We start from the raw sequence: 17,520 nt of genomic DNA, 5'->3' as shown, positions 1-17,520 counted from the left end.
AATTATTTTTCAAAGGTTTTTTAAAGCAGTGTATTGTACTGCAAATACATATAACTTAACTATGCTTAGTAGCTAGGCCTTAAAATATATGCAAGAAAAAGAAAATATTAAAAAAATTAACAAAAATTAATTTGGGGAAGAGGCAGTAAAACTTACTTTCAATAATATACATAGATGGTTTGTGTAGTACATGGACTCCAAAATATTGCATACTCAAAAATACAATGGAATATGCTGTAATTATCATATTACTTACAGTTTATATTGATTATGTTGCTGACATCTTCAAGTTTATTTGGAAGATGGACTGATTATCATTGAAGGACATGAGGTCTAAAGTAAAACATTTTTTGAATTAATACTACCCAATGTGTTCTAAGAATAAACAATGTTATACCATTTTACCTGATTTTAGTAAACCGCTCAGTTAATTAACATAGTACATAAGAGCGTTATAGATATATTTTACCCTAATCCTCCCTAACTCAGCAACATATACTTACCAAATTGGGTATCTTCACAGCAGATTAAAAAAAAAAAAAAAAAAAAAAAGAGGTTTAAAAAGTGACATGATGGACTTTTGTTTTCAGCTCCAACGTGTAAAGAGCTTGGGAAACGGTCAGTCCTATCCTTACCAGAACAAAAACAAAAAGCTGGAAAATGGAAAATCAGTGAGAATGAAATTGCAGGGAACACTACCACACCAAAATCTGGAGACAGGAGAATCCAGAGCGTCACAGCCAAGATCTGTTTCACTGGAGCACAAACTGCTGGAACTTAGGGAATACTTAAATGAAATTCTGACAAATTGCTGGAGGCTGAGCGCGGACTAGCTTGAGAATGAGAAACTCTGGAAGCTGCAGTCTTAGGAAGTGTCCTATACTTTCATGAGATTCAGGAATCCCACCAAAATTCCAGGATTAGGAGCCTATAAAGGCCCTCTATGACTCTGGCAGTGGTCAGGAAAGAGTCATCTTAGTCCCAGAATCGACTCCACAACACAGACCTACTCCCCAGGACGACAGACTTCACCAGAACCTTGTTGTAGAGCTGTGGGGAAAGAATATTCTCCTCATCCTCGCCCTGTCTAAGCTTCGTGTCACACCTAAGGATGAGAAAAGTGATATCAAAAGAAAATCTTGTAGATGTCACAGGGTAGAGACTGGGCCAAAAATCCCATCACCTTGAGTTTGGCCATAAATTTATAAATACAAGAGCAATAACAAAATCCATGAAGGAAAAATAGGCAGGCTGGATTTTAAAAGACACCATCAAGAAAATGTAAAAACCAACCAGAAACTGAGACAAAATATTACAGAGCACATATCTAATAGGTAACTTGTATTCATAACATTCAAAAATGCACATAAAAATCCCCCAAATCATACAACGAACATGCAGATGAAACAGACCATATTCATATACAGATATTATTAATAGACCACATCAAATGTGTGATATGAAGACTCTCTATAGAATCATCACAATCATTCTGTAAACCTAAAACTTTTCTAACGTTTTAAAAATGTTTATTACAAAAAATGTGATTGGAGAGATTAAAGAAGGACAAGTTGAGATCTATTGACTCCTGCTAAATTTTTATCCTTTTTCATGGCAGAATTGGAGCCCGCCAAAACAGCATGGGTGAGTTAGATTTTTGAGGGTGACTTTACCAAAGCAAATGAAAGAGGGTAAGGCAAATAGCTGTGTCACCACTGAGCCATAGCTTAACTTAAAACATTGACACAGATCTGTGTAATGACACGTAGCCATGAAAATATCCATAGCATTTGACACACACATTGGGAAAGACTATGGGTCTCTTAATATAAATAAAGATTCTGAAATGCAGAGTGAGGTGATCAGGACTAGGTCAGATTAAAATCTTACCACTGAATAAAGCATGTTTGTTTTTAAAAGCCCACATGTTAATCGTAATGTATAAACACAACAATTAACCATAGATTAAATTTATAGAGAAAACGAGCCAAGAAGGGTGTTTAATAAACATTGTTTGAATGAATAAATAAATATCCTGTCTTGTGAGTGCAGTAGTTTGGTAATACTTTCCAGGAACTACTGGGAAATTTTTAATGAGAAGATATTTAAGGTCATAAAGTTTATGTTTTATTTAGCACAATCTGTAACTGAATAGAGAAAGACTGAGCATATGGAAAAAAATTAGGAGTCTTTTTTTACTCTAGAGAAGATGATGGCATGAGAGATGTGCTAACAGCAGGAATGGGGAAGACAGGAAAGAAAAAAATAATAGACAGAGCCTGGTAACTTATTGAATATAGAGGAGAAAGTGTTTAAGTTTAGTTAAGAAATCTGTTTTCTTTTCTTAACTGTTTCTTGACAGGCCTTCTATCTAGAAAGTTTGCTGGTAGATCATAACTTGGATATGTAACTTATGTTATGCTTTGGACTTAATGAGATTAGGCTAGAGGGAAATTCAGGGGATCTTTATGTTGTGCAAAGTGTTCATTAGCCATGGTAATAGCTGATTTTAAAGATCATTTGTTTTCTGTGAAAAGGAAAAAAATACAATGTGTTTAAGTGGTTATGTTGATGTTCCATTTTGACAATAATTACTACACAATTGTGAAGGGAAATTGGTCATTTACGAACTGTAATGACAAATCTTAATCTGGTAATAACCGCAAATGCACTCCATTACATGTATAATTGGCAGTAATCTGTATCCAAGCACTGGTCCAGACAGGCAACAACTGAAGGACAAAATTCTCATTTCCTAGATATATAATGTTCCTTGAAATAAATAAGCAGAAAACTCTAATTATAGAACTGTACATTATTTATAACAATATTAGGATGCATTTCTTTACAAGGTTCACATTTGTATTCATCTTGATGAATACCTCAGTTACCCTGATATGATTATTACACATTGTATGCCTATATCAAGTCATCGCTTGTACTTCAGAAATATATACCCTTATTATGTACCCATAATAATTATACAAATAAAATTGTATAAATGAAATGAAAAGGAGAAGTAGAAGATCTGAGTGGTTAAAATAAACAAGGGGAAGACACCACTTGCTCATTGCTAAGTACCAGCTAGGAACTGACTTGGCATTTTAATTACTTACCTGAGATTTTTATCAACATTTAATTATTGACATGAGATATTCTTATCATAAAAGTGTCTGGAAGAGTCTTGAGTTTTTGTTATGGACTGAATCGTATGCACCTAAAATTCATATTGTGAAGCTCAAACCCCCAGTTGACTGCATTTGGAGATGGGCTCTTAAGGGGATAGTTAAACTTAAAGGAGGATGTAAGGCTAACATCCTAAACCAATAGGACTGTTGTATTTGTAACAGGAGGAAGAAACATTAGGGGCATACGTGCACAGAAGACAGGCTAAGTGAGGACATAGGGAGAAGGCTGCTGTCTGAAATCCAGAAAGTGAGCCGTCACCAAAACTGAAACTGCTCCCACCTTGGTCTTGAACTTCCAGCCTCCAGAACTAGGAGAAAATACATTTTTGCTGTTTAAGCACCCAGTCTGTGGTATGTTATTATGGCGGCCTGAGCAGACTAGTACACTCACTAATAGTGACCATAAAATCTATTGGACATGTCCTCAACTTCATCTAATGGGCAGGGAAAAACTAACTGCAAAGAACCATCGAAATGAACAGTAGAAATTCCTACCTGATGTTTGTCATTTTTTTTTTTTTTTTTTTTTTGAGACGGATTCTCGCTCTGTCGCCCAGGCTGGAGTGCAGTGGCCGGATCTCAGCTCACTGCAAGCTCTGCCTCCCGGTTTTATGCCATTCTCTTGCCTCAGCCTCCAGAGTAGCTGGGATTACAGGCGCCCACCAACTCACCTGGCTAGCTTTTTTTTTTTTTTTTTTTTTTTTTTGTATTTTTTAGTAGAGAAGGGGTTTCACCGTATTTGCCAGGATGGTCTTGATCTCCTGATCTCGTGATCCACCCATCTCGGCCTCCCAAAGTGCTGGGATTACAGGCTTGAGCCACCGCGCCCGGCCATCATTTTTTTTTTTTTTTTTTTAACATACTAGCTATGCAGAATATTTATCTCCAAAGTAATTTAGGTATTTAAAACACTGATTAAAATTCTAATGATTTTGCGGGGGGGGAAGCTTTTAAAAAATTTAATGAGATACATCATTTTTCTCAGTCACCTTCACATTTTGCTGATTTATTTTCCTTAGAAACATATTAGTCCAGAAGGAAATTTGTCCAGAAACCTACCTGCATTTTACAGGCAAAGTTTCTGACAGTAGTGGTATTTCAAATTCTTTGGGATAGTTTTTAAAAATTATCTTATTTACAGTTTGATAATTTTAAAATCAAAAGGTATAAATTTTGTTGCAAAATATTTTCTTAAAGTTTCTGACTCATGTGGTTAAATTTCTTTCCTGTAGTCCACACTACTTTCCTGTTTTCACTTTCCATTAGTAATCACCATTGACTTTATCAAGTATATTTGGCCAGAATTTTCTATATGCACAGTTACACTACATATATTGGTAGTTTTAAAACACGGGTTTATATTATACGTTATTTTCTATAACTTCCTTTTTTTTTACTCAACAACACATCAAAGCATCCTTCTACATCGTAATTTATAATTATCTCATGTTTTTATTATATATTTTCTTCTTTACTGTTTATTAATTAATTTAAAACTATTTTATCAATATGATATAAGTAAATGTTATGACTATCCATCATAATTTATGGATTACAGAAGACCTGTCCTCCTCACCTTCCTTGAAATTATCATTATTCAGAATAGATTTTTACCTCCTATCACTGAGATAACTCCAAATAATCATTTATTTGATTTTTATTTTTCATTGATTTCATGTATTCATTGATTTTTCCACATGTAGATGAGTTATCTTCCTTAAAATGTTTCCATATTCAATTTTCCATTCATATAGTCGTTTGTTACATGGGTTTTTTACATTCTTTTTCTTACCTTGATCTCTCTTCTAACTCACCACCATGTAAGTATCCACATTCCAATCCCCTCTTCCACTTGTACTTTTTGGTGCCTCCTCACTTTGTCAGCTATACCATTACTTTTATGTTATCAAGATATGTCAGGTTGATATTCTCATTAATAATTCTAGTTACATTTGTATTGTCACCATTTGATTCTAAAAATTAAAAATATTTAAGAGTTAAGACTGTAATTGTTAATTGATTAATTATGGCTGAGAAATCAGATAATATTTTAAGATTATATTTCCTTCTCTGCTTTACTTGGATTGGAAATACAAGGTATCCGAGCATGTCAGTGGAAATTGTCCTTACCATTAAAGTCACATGAATTCATTTGACCTCCAGCTGCTCAAATGTGTCCTATAATAATTTGCTTCATATTTGAAACACTTTTTATAGAGTTTTTTTTCCCCTCAGGCTTTTAAATATTTTTATCATAAAAGAATAGTGAACGTTCACATTTTTCATTACTCCTCAGGTTTCCAATAACAGCATCAATTATGGCAATTAATTAATTCTTTTTTTACCAAAGTATATTTCTCCTAGAATTCTTTGAACTCTTGCTCCCAAATTGTAGTTCTCAGGCTTCTTTTTTTTGCTGTCATTCTGGGATGTACTCTGGGTTTAGAATCTCTGTTTCCTGAGCCTTATGGCTTCCGCATTCTTAGAGTTTGCCCTTATCTTACTTATGCATTTATTATTTTTAAAAAAAGATATAGATGAAGTCTCACTATGTTGCCCAGCTGGTCGCAAACTCCTGAGCTCAAGCAATCCTCCTGACTCAGCCTCCCAAAATGCTAGGATTACAGGCTTGGGCCACTACACCCAGCTTCTCCATTGCTTCACTGCAAGTTTTTCTTAAGTAGTTTCCATGGCAGTTATTATGGGAGGAAAAATATCTTAGTAATTGAACATTTTGATAATGCATTTGTTTTGCTTTCACTGATTAAAAACATCTCTGAATATGCAATTTTAAAACATTCCCCCAGAAATCTAAAGCACTGGTCCTACATCCTTTTGAATTTTATGATGCTAATTAGAAAGTTATACCTTCTCTATTTTCAGTCTCTTTGTTAGTGATCTTTTATTTCTTTCTCCCTCTATGCTTTTATGATTTTATCTTCTTTTTGAGGCATAGCAATTGCACAAGTGTGTGTTAGAGTTTTTTGTTATTTATCATTTTTATTAATTCAGCAGACTTTTCGGTGTGAAATCTTATGCATTTCTTAAGCTCATTTAAGCTTTTGTAGAGTTGTAAAAATTTTTCTCTTTACATCTTCTTCTCAAAAAACATCCACCCAGTATTTGTTACCCACCGTTTGTATAAATTCTATTAGAATAATATTACGCTTTCAAGATTGATCTAGTATACCTCTCCTATGTTTTTGGTGCTGTTCATGCCTAAATTCTAAATCCAACTCACCATCCTACTGCTAGTTGATGACCTTGTTTGCTATTTTACTGAATACATAGAAGTAATCAGGAAAAAAAAAAAAAAAAAAAAAAGTATCTTCCACAAACTGCATCCTCCAGCTCCACCTATCTTCTGGCATATATCATTGACTTCTCTGCTGTTACCATGTGGAACTCTCTGTACTCACAGTCAAGGCCACTACCTTGTGCACTGTATTTGTGCACTGTCGTCTATTCAAGGATTGTGATGCACTGATTGCTACCTTCATCCTCCAAGACTGAAGCACTCTTCTCCAGTGGCTGTTAGTCTTATGGTGAACATCCCTTATCTGTGTCTCTGTCTAGGATTTTCCCTGTTCTAAAGAGAGCTGTCATGCCCAAGGCTGTGCACCTTTTTCTGGGCAGCCAGCTTACAAAGATTGGATAATGTAGGGAATACAAGTCTGGATCCCTCACTCCAATGCTAGACAATTGTGAACAGTAACCATAAATGTGGAGTTCCTTGTTTGACTGGCTTTGGATTTATGGCTCCCCCATAGATAGGAATGACTATGTAAATTTTAGATTTCAGTGAAAATTGAAACCGGGGGATCCGTTGGTCCAAAATAATTTAAAAAATCAACATTCTGACAACAGAGCATTAAAACAAAAGTGAAACCATTCTAATCATGGAGACCTGTGCCCCACAGCACACTCATGAGGCCTGCCCTGCCCACAGGCTTCATCCTGAGAGCACTTCCCAATATGCTTCCTGTGTGAAAATACATAGTTCAGTGTCTGCTTCTCAGAGAAAATAGTCTACCACAAGGATATAACTCCACTCTTCCTGTTTAATATCTCCTGCATATCAAAATTCCCTTTTCCTGTTTACCATGTTGTGCTCATTAGCCAATAAACTGGTCTTTATCTCATTATAGAAACAAACAAATGAAGAAACCAGATTTATCAAAGCAGTTGAGTATACTTTATGTGGGTAATTTTCCAATCCTCTGTTATTTCTTCAATTAGATTTTTTTATTTCACCATCAACAAAAATGGCTATTGTTGACTGGGCGTGGTGGCTCATGCCTATAATCCCAGCACTTTGGGAGGCCAAGGCGGGCGGATCACGAGGTCAAGAGATGGAGACCATCCTGGCCAACATGGTGGAATCCCGTCTCTACTAACAATACAAAAATTAGCTGGGCGTGGTGGTGCATGCCTGTAGTCACAGTTACACAGGAGACTGGGGCAGGAAAATTGCTTGAACCCAGGAGGTGGAGATTGCAGTGAGCCGAGATTGCACCACTGAACTCTAGGCTGGGTGACAGAGTGAGACTCCATCTCAAAAAAAAAAAAAAAAAACAAAGAAAAGAAAAAAAAATGGCTGTTGTTAAAGTTGCCAGTGTTATCAAGGGTAACAAATCCAAAGTCAATCCTCAGTCTTCATTTTCTCGGACTCAGAAGTAACATACGACATATTTTATCACTCTCTTCTCCATAAAATACTTTGGGGTTGGGTGAGGTGGCTCATGCCTGTAATCCTAGCACCTTGGTAACCCAAGGCAAGCAGATCGCTTGAGTTCAGGAGTTTGAGACCAGCTTGGGCAACATGGTAAAACCCCATCTGTATAAAAAATAGAAAAATTAGCTGAGCATGGTGGCAGCTGCCTGTAATCTTAGCTACTCTGGAGGCTGAGGTGGGAGGATTGCTTGTGCTTAGGAGGTCAAGGCTGCAAAGAGCCATGATTACATCTCTGCACTCTAGTCTGGGTGACAGATGGAGAACCTGTCTCAAACAAAAACAAAAACAAAAACACCACACACACACACACACACACACACACACAAGAACAATAACAGCAACCACAACAAACACACAAAAAGAAATACTTTATCTTTTTCTTGTTTCTTGGAACACACTCAAGTGATTTTCTTTTAAATTTGGGGGTACTTGATTTTAGATTATTTTGTTTTGTGTTTCGTATAGTATTCACTGCTTCTAAATGTTTGAATGCCTTAGGGCACAGTTTTGGATTCTTCCTTTATATTTCCCTCTTTCCCTCAATGGATATCCAATTCCATAAATAAATTAACTTTAATTTTAAGAAAACCTCCCTAATTTAAAAAGATTGGCCAGTGGAAAGGACACAAGTCTGGATCCCTCACAATTGGGGTCTTCAGTTATCCAATTGCCTAGCATTGAGAAGCTCCAGCAAGGTTCTCATCGCTGATATTTACTATTAGTCTATAGAACCTGCTGTTTTTTCTAATTAGGTGATAATATATATGAATAATGATAATTTTTTCTTTCAAGATTTATAGCCATTATTATTACTATTATTATTTTATTTCCTCACATTTATCAAAACCACAGATAAAATATTAAATCATTGTGTTAATAGTTAATATCTTTGTCTTTCTCCTGATTTTAAAGAGAAATCCATTTGAACTTTCTTAAATATAATCAATTACCTTCTGTTTAGAATTGAATAGCAAAGACTTAATCAACAAGAATAAAATAAAGTACTAGAACAATTATTTCTCAATTTTCACAAAACTAAAATTTAAGAGATCAGCTGAACATGGTCACCATGGATTATAGGGATTTTGTTGTATACCTGGGAGAGCATGAAACTAATGGGATTGCTGATGAAACAATTGTGTGTTGTGAGAGAGAGAGGGCAGCCAAGGATAACTCTGAAGTTTTGCCTTGGGAACTATAAGTGTAGAATTTTCGTTTACTAATATAAGGACTGAGGATTGGCCATGTTTAGGATGGGGAATAACAGGAGAATCATAACCGACTTTGTATTTTGAGATTGTAAGTATTTACCTTCATGTAGATTATGAGAATGATGCTGAATACATGAGTTGGACATCTGTCTCGTTTGTTCCTTGAACATATTTGCATCACCTAGGGAGTGAGGGGTTAGAGGTAGAACCTGAAGAAACTATTTTTCAAGAGAAAATTCAACCTTATGAAAGAGGAGTAAAGAAGGGAACCTGATATTATTGGAAGACAAAGCCACAGGAAATAATGTGTGATATTGGCACAGAAAATTATAACTCAATGGAATAAAATGGGGCTTTTGGGGACACACAGGTTAATAAGCATTTAAAGAGACATACAAAGTCATTAGTAATTAATGATGATGCAAATTATCATTTTACCCCTGTAAAACTGGTAAAAATTAGGTATCTACACAATGCTAAGTGTAGGCAGGAGTGTGACAGAGACATAGAACTTTTATATAGTGATGCTGAGCAGGTAAATTGCTACAGTCATTCTGCAGTGCAATATATGTATGTATTCATGTATCTATGTAGAGAATACACACACACACACACAAACACACACACATATGTATTTACCTTCTCCCAAGGAGAATCTCATATGGCAATAAGAGACATAAGCAAAAATGTGATGAGCTCTAGGCAGGTTGGGCATCTATCAGTAGGAGGGTATAGGTGAACAGCTCTGCCATGTCAACCTATTGAACTTGCATTTCTCCACATAGATGGTGTTGACAAGGCTCAACCGTAGTCTAACTCACACCTTAGCAGAATGCCCTTTGGTCTTCTCCAGAACATAGAAAGATAGGCAGTGACACGCAGTGTTGTGAGAAGTTTCCTTCAAGGCCCTTATTTTATTTACTTGAGTGTGTGTGTGTGATGGAGTCTCGCACTATCGCCCAGGCTGGAGTGCAATGGCACGATCTCGTCTCACTGCAATCTCTGCCTCCCGCGTTCAAGACATTCTCCTGCCCCAGCCTCCTGAGCAGCTGGGACCACAGGCGTGCACCAACACAGCCAGCTAATTTCTGTATTTTTAGTAGAGATGGGGTTTCACCATGTTTGTCACGCTGGTCTTGAACTCCTGACCTAAGTGATCCACCCACCTTGGCCTCCCAAAATTCTTGGATAACAGGCATGAGCCATCGTGCCCAGCTCTCCAAGGCCCTTTCTTATCCACCTCTCTATCCTAATGGAAATGTACCCTATTTTGCAGGAAACTCAGTTTCTTACCCACCTTCCTGGTTCTAGTGAAGCATGTAGTTTGTCACTTTGCCATTGGCCTTTAGGTACATCTGGGGGCTATAAGGCCGTCTAATTATAGCCTAGAAGTTGATCCTCCATGACAAAGTGGCCCACTGCTTGTGTTATCTCTCATCTGGCTTCTCCACTTCAGTGAGAATTGTGGGTTACAGTAACTGGTACCATGCTGATTTTGCTAAAGCTGTGTGTGTGTGTGTGTGTGTGTGTGTGTGTGTGTGTATAGAAACAGTATCAATCCATTTGAGTTTATTTTGTCCTCTCTTTACTGGACAAATCTATAGAAGAATGGTAGACCTACCAAACAGCTGCAGTAATCACTGTTTAAGGAATGTTTGATTCCTTGACAGTTTGTGCACAGGTGAAAAATGGTCGCTATGTATAAAAAAAAATACAAAGCAGTTAAAAACAATGTTTAAGATACACACAAAACAATAGGAGTGAATCTTAAAATACACAGTTCCAGGTAAAATTAAGCAAAAGCAAGCATAAAATCAGTAACAGAAAAATGTTTTCTTAAATTAATATTCATATGCACAAATGGGAGTGAAAATAAGAAGACAGAGTTGTAATTAGAATAAAACAATAGGAGACTGACATTGATTCCAATGATAATGTGCACAGCTTTGGAATTTGATTAACTCTAGGCTCTGCACCTGAGATTTATAAAATCAAAACAAAGAACAAACAAAAACACAGTGGTTAAGCTATTGATGTCCCTAAGGTCAGGGCCTAGAGAATGAAACAAATACGGTTGGTAGAATCATTGCTGTAGTGCTTTCTGTAGAGAAAACAAAATCAATTTCTAGTGTTACTCTCTTGTAACCAGGCCTTCATGTTTCATTTATCCACACCCAAAGGGTTAAAGTTCTTAGAAATTGGATATTTTAGTTTACAAGTCTACTTACCTCCTAGGTTAATTGACTGGTTTAGTTGACCACTGGAGTCTCTGGTGACCAATTATTCTATAGAGGGTAAGTTTCTTCTCTTTTGGAAACTTTCAAATACAATAAATCATGCTATTCCCATCTTCTACTGCCTAGTTATTTATTTAAAAGCCTGACCAACAGAGCCTACATGGAGAGATTCTAATGAGATTAATCCTTCTAAAGAAAGCTATCCTTGATTAAGTCTAGGCTAAATTTCTATTTTGGACTATGCTGTGAATTAGCTGGTACTTAACTGTTCTAAGAGATTAAAAAACTACAAATTTAATCCCTATAAGAAAACCCATTGGTAGCATAACCAGCTACACATTCAAAGATCAGAAAAGATTTAATTTCTTTAAATTTTATCTAGGGAAAAATTGACCTAAAAAGACTTTAAACAACTTAAGCAATAAAGGTGCTGCATTTTAGTACATGAGATAAAGATTGGTTTTTAAAAGACTAAGTTTAAGTTTAGAGGCTTGCGTTTGCTAGTGGTTTTGATTGGTTTAAATTTGAGCAAGTAATTTAACCTCTCAGAGTGTTTATCTTCAACTTTGAGAGAGAGAGATTAATGTATGCTTCGCTGGTCACTTTGTAAATGCAATTTTCCTGGATTAAAAACTTGCAGTCCTCAAATTTATGTCTCATAGGAACGAAAGTAACTTCAACACTTGCCCAGCTGCTAAGAGTATAGGTCTGTCTTAGAGTTTCTTTTCTCATTTAATTTGTTTATTTTTTTCCTCTATATAGATTCATGGAAAACAAAAATATATCCCTACTCACCTGTCCTTTGAACAGATGAGTGAAAGACTGCAGTATATATGCCATATAAGGCACTTAAAATGATAAAACCAGTATTTTGTGGAGTGGGATGCGTGTGTGTATGTGTGTGTGCGCGTGCGTGTGTGTATTTTCTGTGTACTTGTGCTATTTGGGCTGTGTTTGAAACACATCTCCTTCTTTCCCGATCTCACATGAACTACTTGAGAAATTCCTGGCCCATTTCTAAGGTCAGGAATGCCAAAAATGTATGTGGGCAGAAGCTTCTGCAAAGAAGAAAGGTGATAAGATCCCAAATAAGACAAAGTTTTACTTAGCAAAAGCTACAGAGAGCCATAGGGAGGGAAATGGTTTTAAAGTACACGAAATAAGAGCGACGTGTAGCGTAAGGAATACAAGCTAGGAATTCCAATTCAGACTATTCAAAATTATATTGGTTTAACCACAGTTGGAATTTGATTTTTTTTTAATGTTTAGACTTTGGCTTTCTTTTTATTCTCATGCTGTTCTACCATAGTTATTAGTATTATAGAAATACTTACTAAATTCATAAATTACTTAAAGATTGGCTTATATTATCAGAAATATTTTAGTTCAGGTGTGCTATCCTTTAGAGGAAGGAAAGGAGTAGAATAGCATGTGTTTACATTTATTCTCTGGAATGTTTTTTGTTCCTTGTGGAGTTCTCACCGATTTAGAGGAAAAAATCTGATTGAACTGTTGTTCATGAGGCACTTCCAATGACTCTGGGCCAGAATGAATCTTCTTATGAGGATCTTGGTGACAATGAATATCATAGCTGTGGGAAGACAGCTTCTGCCTCTCCACACAGTCTCTGTTGTCCTAGTATTTTGAACAGTCATGTCTGGGAATGGGGAATCTTATGATGGATTCCAGCAGAAGTGAATCTTTTCTAGGGAGTTTTGTTGACTGCAAATATGCAGAAATGAGAACGTGTCTAGGTAACAGCCTGGCTTAGAAGAACATGTGAGCATCTGCTTGAGAACTCTGGGATTAATCTGAGGTGAAAAGAAGGAAGTTCAAATGCATTGAGCTCAGCAGTCCTGTGAGGGGAAGATGTATTAGCTGTGTTTCCAGTTGCCTAGCTGAAAAAGAACACCTTATTCGCAATTTTATGTTCTTGCAAATTTTGCACTGGTACACATTTATTATAATGAACTTAACTTTGTTCTTTCTCCAAAATATAATTTTTCTAGTATTAGTAGAACAGAGTATAGTAAAAGTACAAAAGTATAGTAAAAGAACAAAATAATTTATAACACAATATTATGGTAAACAAGTATAGTAAAAGAGCAAAATAATTTATAACGCAATGAAAGGTATAAAATTGCAAATTGTATTCCCATTCACAATAATACAAACTGTTAGGCATTCTTTCCATGTCTTTTAAAAATATATATCATACCTGGACATATGGAAAATTCTCTTGTCTGTGAGTGCCTGTCGCTGTAGGAAAAACCCCAAATGTCCATACTGTTACATGAGTCATGTCCTGCTGGCCCTAGTAATGTGGATATTGTGGAAAGTATGGAAGAGAGGATGCAGGAGGCCTCCTCTGTTTCCACCAGGCTTAAAGTGCCTGTAATAGAGACACTGTGTGTCAAAAAGAGTGGGGAGTGATGAGCTAGTAATGTGGATATTGCAGAAAGTAAAGAAGGGAGGATGCAGGAGGCCTCCTCTGTTTCTGCCAGGCTTAAAGGTGACCTGCTAAGGTAGTTAGAGCTTATTTGCATAGAAATAGGGAGGGAGGAGAAAGGGCTATACAGACACTACCTTTGTCTTTCTTTGGCTTTCTTCTTTTTTAATCATATTTTATTCAGCTTTTCTGAAAATTTGGACTAACTGCCTATTGTATACTAAAAAACAAAACTATAGAACATGAAATGTAGAGTTAATTAAGTTCCTGGATAAGTCTAAATAATTAACAATTATTATAACTCTGTTTCTTCTCAAACTCACTCTTAGAAACTGTGCATAAAATTTTTAGATATTTTGCATTGCATGATCAAGGTTGTAATCACATATTTATATATATTAGTCAATATAGGTATTGTTCATATTAGATGTTATTACCTTTCACTCTTATTATTATGCTGAACACAAGTTAAGATTTCATTTGTAAAGATTAACTTGGGAGTGTTTAATATTTAATTTAAAAAGCTATAAGCCAAATTGGTATGGCATCTTTGCTTACTTTTAAAAGATTCTGATATAATTAGGTTATTGATTTTTAAGACATCAGTCAGCATGCATCTATTGTGATGAGCTCTATTACGATGTTTTTTCCCCCAGACATGATCATCTTAAACATTGTATATTTTAATATTATCTACTCAGAGACTTTCTTTGCATGCAGATGTTAATTTTAAAACATGAACACAAAAATACATAGAGTTTTATTCATGTATGTTGTCAATCCTACAGCATTAACATTATAATATGAAGATTATAAAGCAAATCAAAAGGCAAGCAGCTGAAAATGTAGAAATTAAACTTTCGCTATTGAACTTGCTATAGTATATAAATAATACTCATGCAAATATTATTTTAGTTTTTTCCTATTATCTCCTGGGCTTCATGTAATAAACACACTTTTCATTTCTGTAAATCAGTGTTCTAACATCTACAAAACATTCGCTACATGTTCCCAAGTAAACCCTGGCTCACCTAAACGCATCTGGAGATTTAGATAGTCCCAAATCATATGCTCTAACAGTCACAGTAAAGATGAATTTTGCGGGGGTTTAAACCCTTCTTTGCCTGGCCCATTCCTTCTTGAGAGACCCATAATGAAGGCATTTGCCCCCAGTTCCACTTTCTCCTTCTGCCATCTGGTGGACCATGGTGCCTCCTGAGTTACCCTGCCCTGCCTGGTGTGCTGTGTTTTTCCAGGGAACTGAGCTTGATAAAACTGCAAAACTCTCTCTCTCTTCAACTGCTTCTGGCCTCACCATGTCTCACCCAAGATAATATGACTCAAACACTTAAATGAGTTTATTATTCTATATGTGACCAGTTAAACACATACATTTTCAAATAATATAGTTAGATTGAAACTCTGTATTGAAACTCTAACTTAATAGATTGAAACTCTACTATTTGAAATATATGTGTTTAAATAGCCACATTCAGAATAAAGATATTGAATAATAAATGAAATTGCAATATTTCCTGTAAAAATAATAATAATAAAAAAAGCTTCTTCTCTGTTCGGAATAAATGAGAAGAATCTGATAACAGCAAGTAGAGTGCAACATAATTATTTCTAATGACAGTGACCTCTGTTTGCACTATTTCCTGTAGGGGAGATGAGGTGTAGTAAGTAAAAGGAAGAAATTTGTTTGTAATAATTTATATGATTTATTTCTCTACAATTTGAGCAGTTGGAACAAATTGCACTGGCTGAATTCCAGAAAGAAATAGTTTAAAAAGTAGGGGTGTAATGAGAAAAGTCACAAGGGCATTTTGGATATCAGTGCAGTACCATTAATTTCACCAAATTGACTTCGTAAGCTTGGTCTGTCTCCACTGGTAATGTATAACTGTCCATGCCGATTCTTACATTATAATACATATTTTGATATTAAAAATTGTTGATAAAATAATTAAAATGAGAAGCCTATATCTATTCTTACAACAAAGCTTAGAAAGTTGTGAAAGTATACCATGTTAAATTGAATAATAGTGACACAATGGATAATGTCTAGGGCACTTTTTAATGTGGAATCGTAGTTGTACCCAAACAATTTGTTGAAAAAAAACCTCTCCTTTCATTGAGTTTTCTTTTCACTTTCTTTTTTTTTTTTTTTTTTTTTTTTTTTTTTGAGACGGAGTCTTGCTTTGTTGCCCAGGCTGGAGTGCAGTGGCCGGATCTCAGCTCACTGCAAGCTCCGCCTCCCAGGTTTACACCATTCTCCTGCCTCAGCCTCCCGAGTAGCTGGGACTACAGGCGCCCACCACCTCGCCCGGCTAGTTTTTTGTATTTTTAGTAGAGACAGGGTTTCACCATATTAGCCAGGATGGTCTCGATCTCCTGACCTCGTGATCCGCCCGTCTCGGCCTCCCAAAGTGCTGGGATTACAGGCTTGAGCCACTGCGCCCGGCCTCTTTTCACTTTCATAATTAGTTAATTGCCCTTATATGTCTAGGTCTATTTTGGACTCTCTATTCTGTTCCATTTATTAATATGCCTATCTTTTTACTCATACTGTGCTGTCTTAACTATGAATTTATAGTGTGAGCTTTACAACCTTTTCTTTCTCTTTCAAAATTGTTTTGACTAATTTAATTTAGGTGCTTTTCATGTAAATCACAGAATCAAAGTCTCAATTTATGCTAAAATTGTGCTGTTATTTCTTTTGAATTTCATTGACAACATATAACATTTTTTGAAAAATTTACATCTTTGTACAGTGAGTGAGTCTTCCAATCCATAGTATGACGTATCTTTCAATTTCTTTTTGTTGTTGTTGTTGTTTAGATGCAGTGTCTCTCTTGTCGCCCAGGCTGAAGTGCAGTGGCGCTATCTCAGCGCACGGCAACCTCCACCTCCCAGGTTCAAGCAATTCTTCTGCCTCAGCCTCCTGAGTAGCTGGGATTACAGGCGTCCACTACCATGCCTGGCTAATTTTTGTACTTTTAGTAGAGATGGGATTTTGCCATGTTGGCCAGGCTGGCCTCGGAACTCCTGACTTCAGTTGATCTGCCCTTCTGGGCCTCCCAAAGTGCTGGGATTACAGGTGTGAGCCACCACACCTGGCCATCTTTCTGTTTCTTTAGGTCTGCTTTGGTTTCTTTCATCAGTGTTTTGTAGTTGTCAACATATAGTTCATGCACACATTTCTTTGATGTATACCTAGCATTTTGTGTTTCCTGGTGCCATTGCAAATAGTTTTATTTTTAAAGTTTTAATTTCTGATTGTTCACTGCTAGTATTTAAAAATACAACTGATTTTTGTATATTGACCTTGTATCCTCCAACTTTCCTAAATTCACTTATTAGTTGTGTTTGCTTGTAATCACTTATTGTTTGTAGGTTCATAGAGATTCTCTGTGGAGACAATCATATCACTTTTAAATAGTGTCAGTCTTATTTTTTCTTTCCAATATTATTTCATTTATTTCTCCTCCTTACATTATTGCCCCATCTCAGTTAGTTTCTTCACATCCATGTGCTGATAATCACTCTGCTGGAAAGGACACTTTGAAGGTCTCTGGTGGTCCCTCTCTCTCTTTGTGCAAGTTTCTCCTTTCTTGTATTCTGCCTTGTGAATTGTAGTTATTTTGGCCTCCTTTAACCTCCAACTGCATCTCCCCAGCTCAAATTCTACTGGCTC

This window comes from Macaca thibetana, chromosome 17 (genome assembly GCF_024542745.1).
Source record: "Macaca thibetana thibetana isolate TM-01 chromosome 17, ASM2454274v1, whole genome shotgun sequence".
In the NCBI taxonomy this organism is placed as follows: Eukaryota; Metazoa; Chordata; class Mammalia; order Primates; family Cercopithecidae; genus Macaca; species Macaca thibetana.
This window is presented reverse-complemented; position numbering follows the sequence as displayed.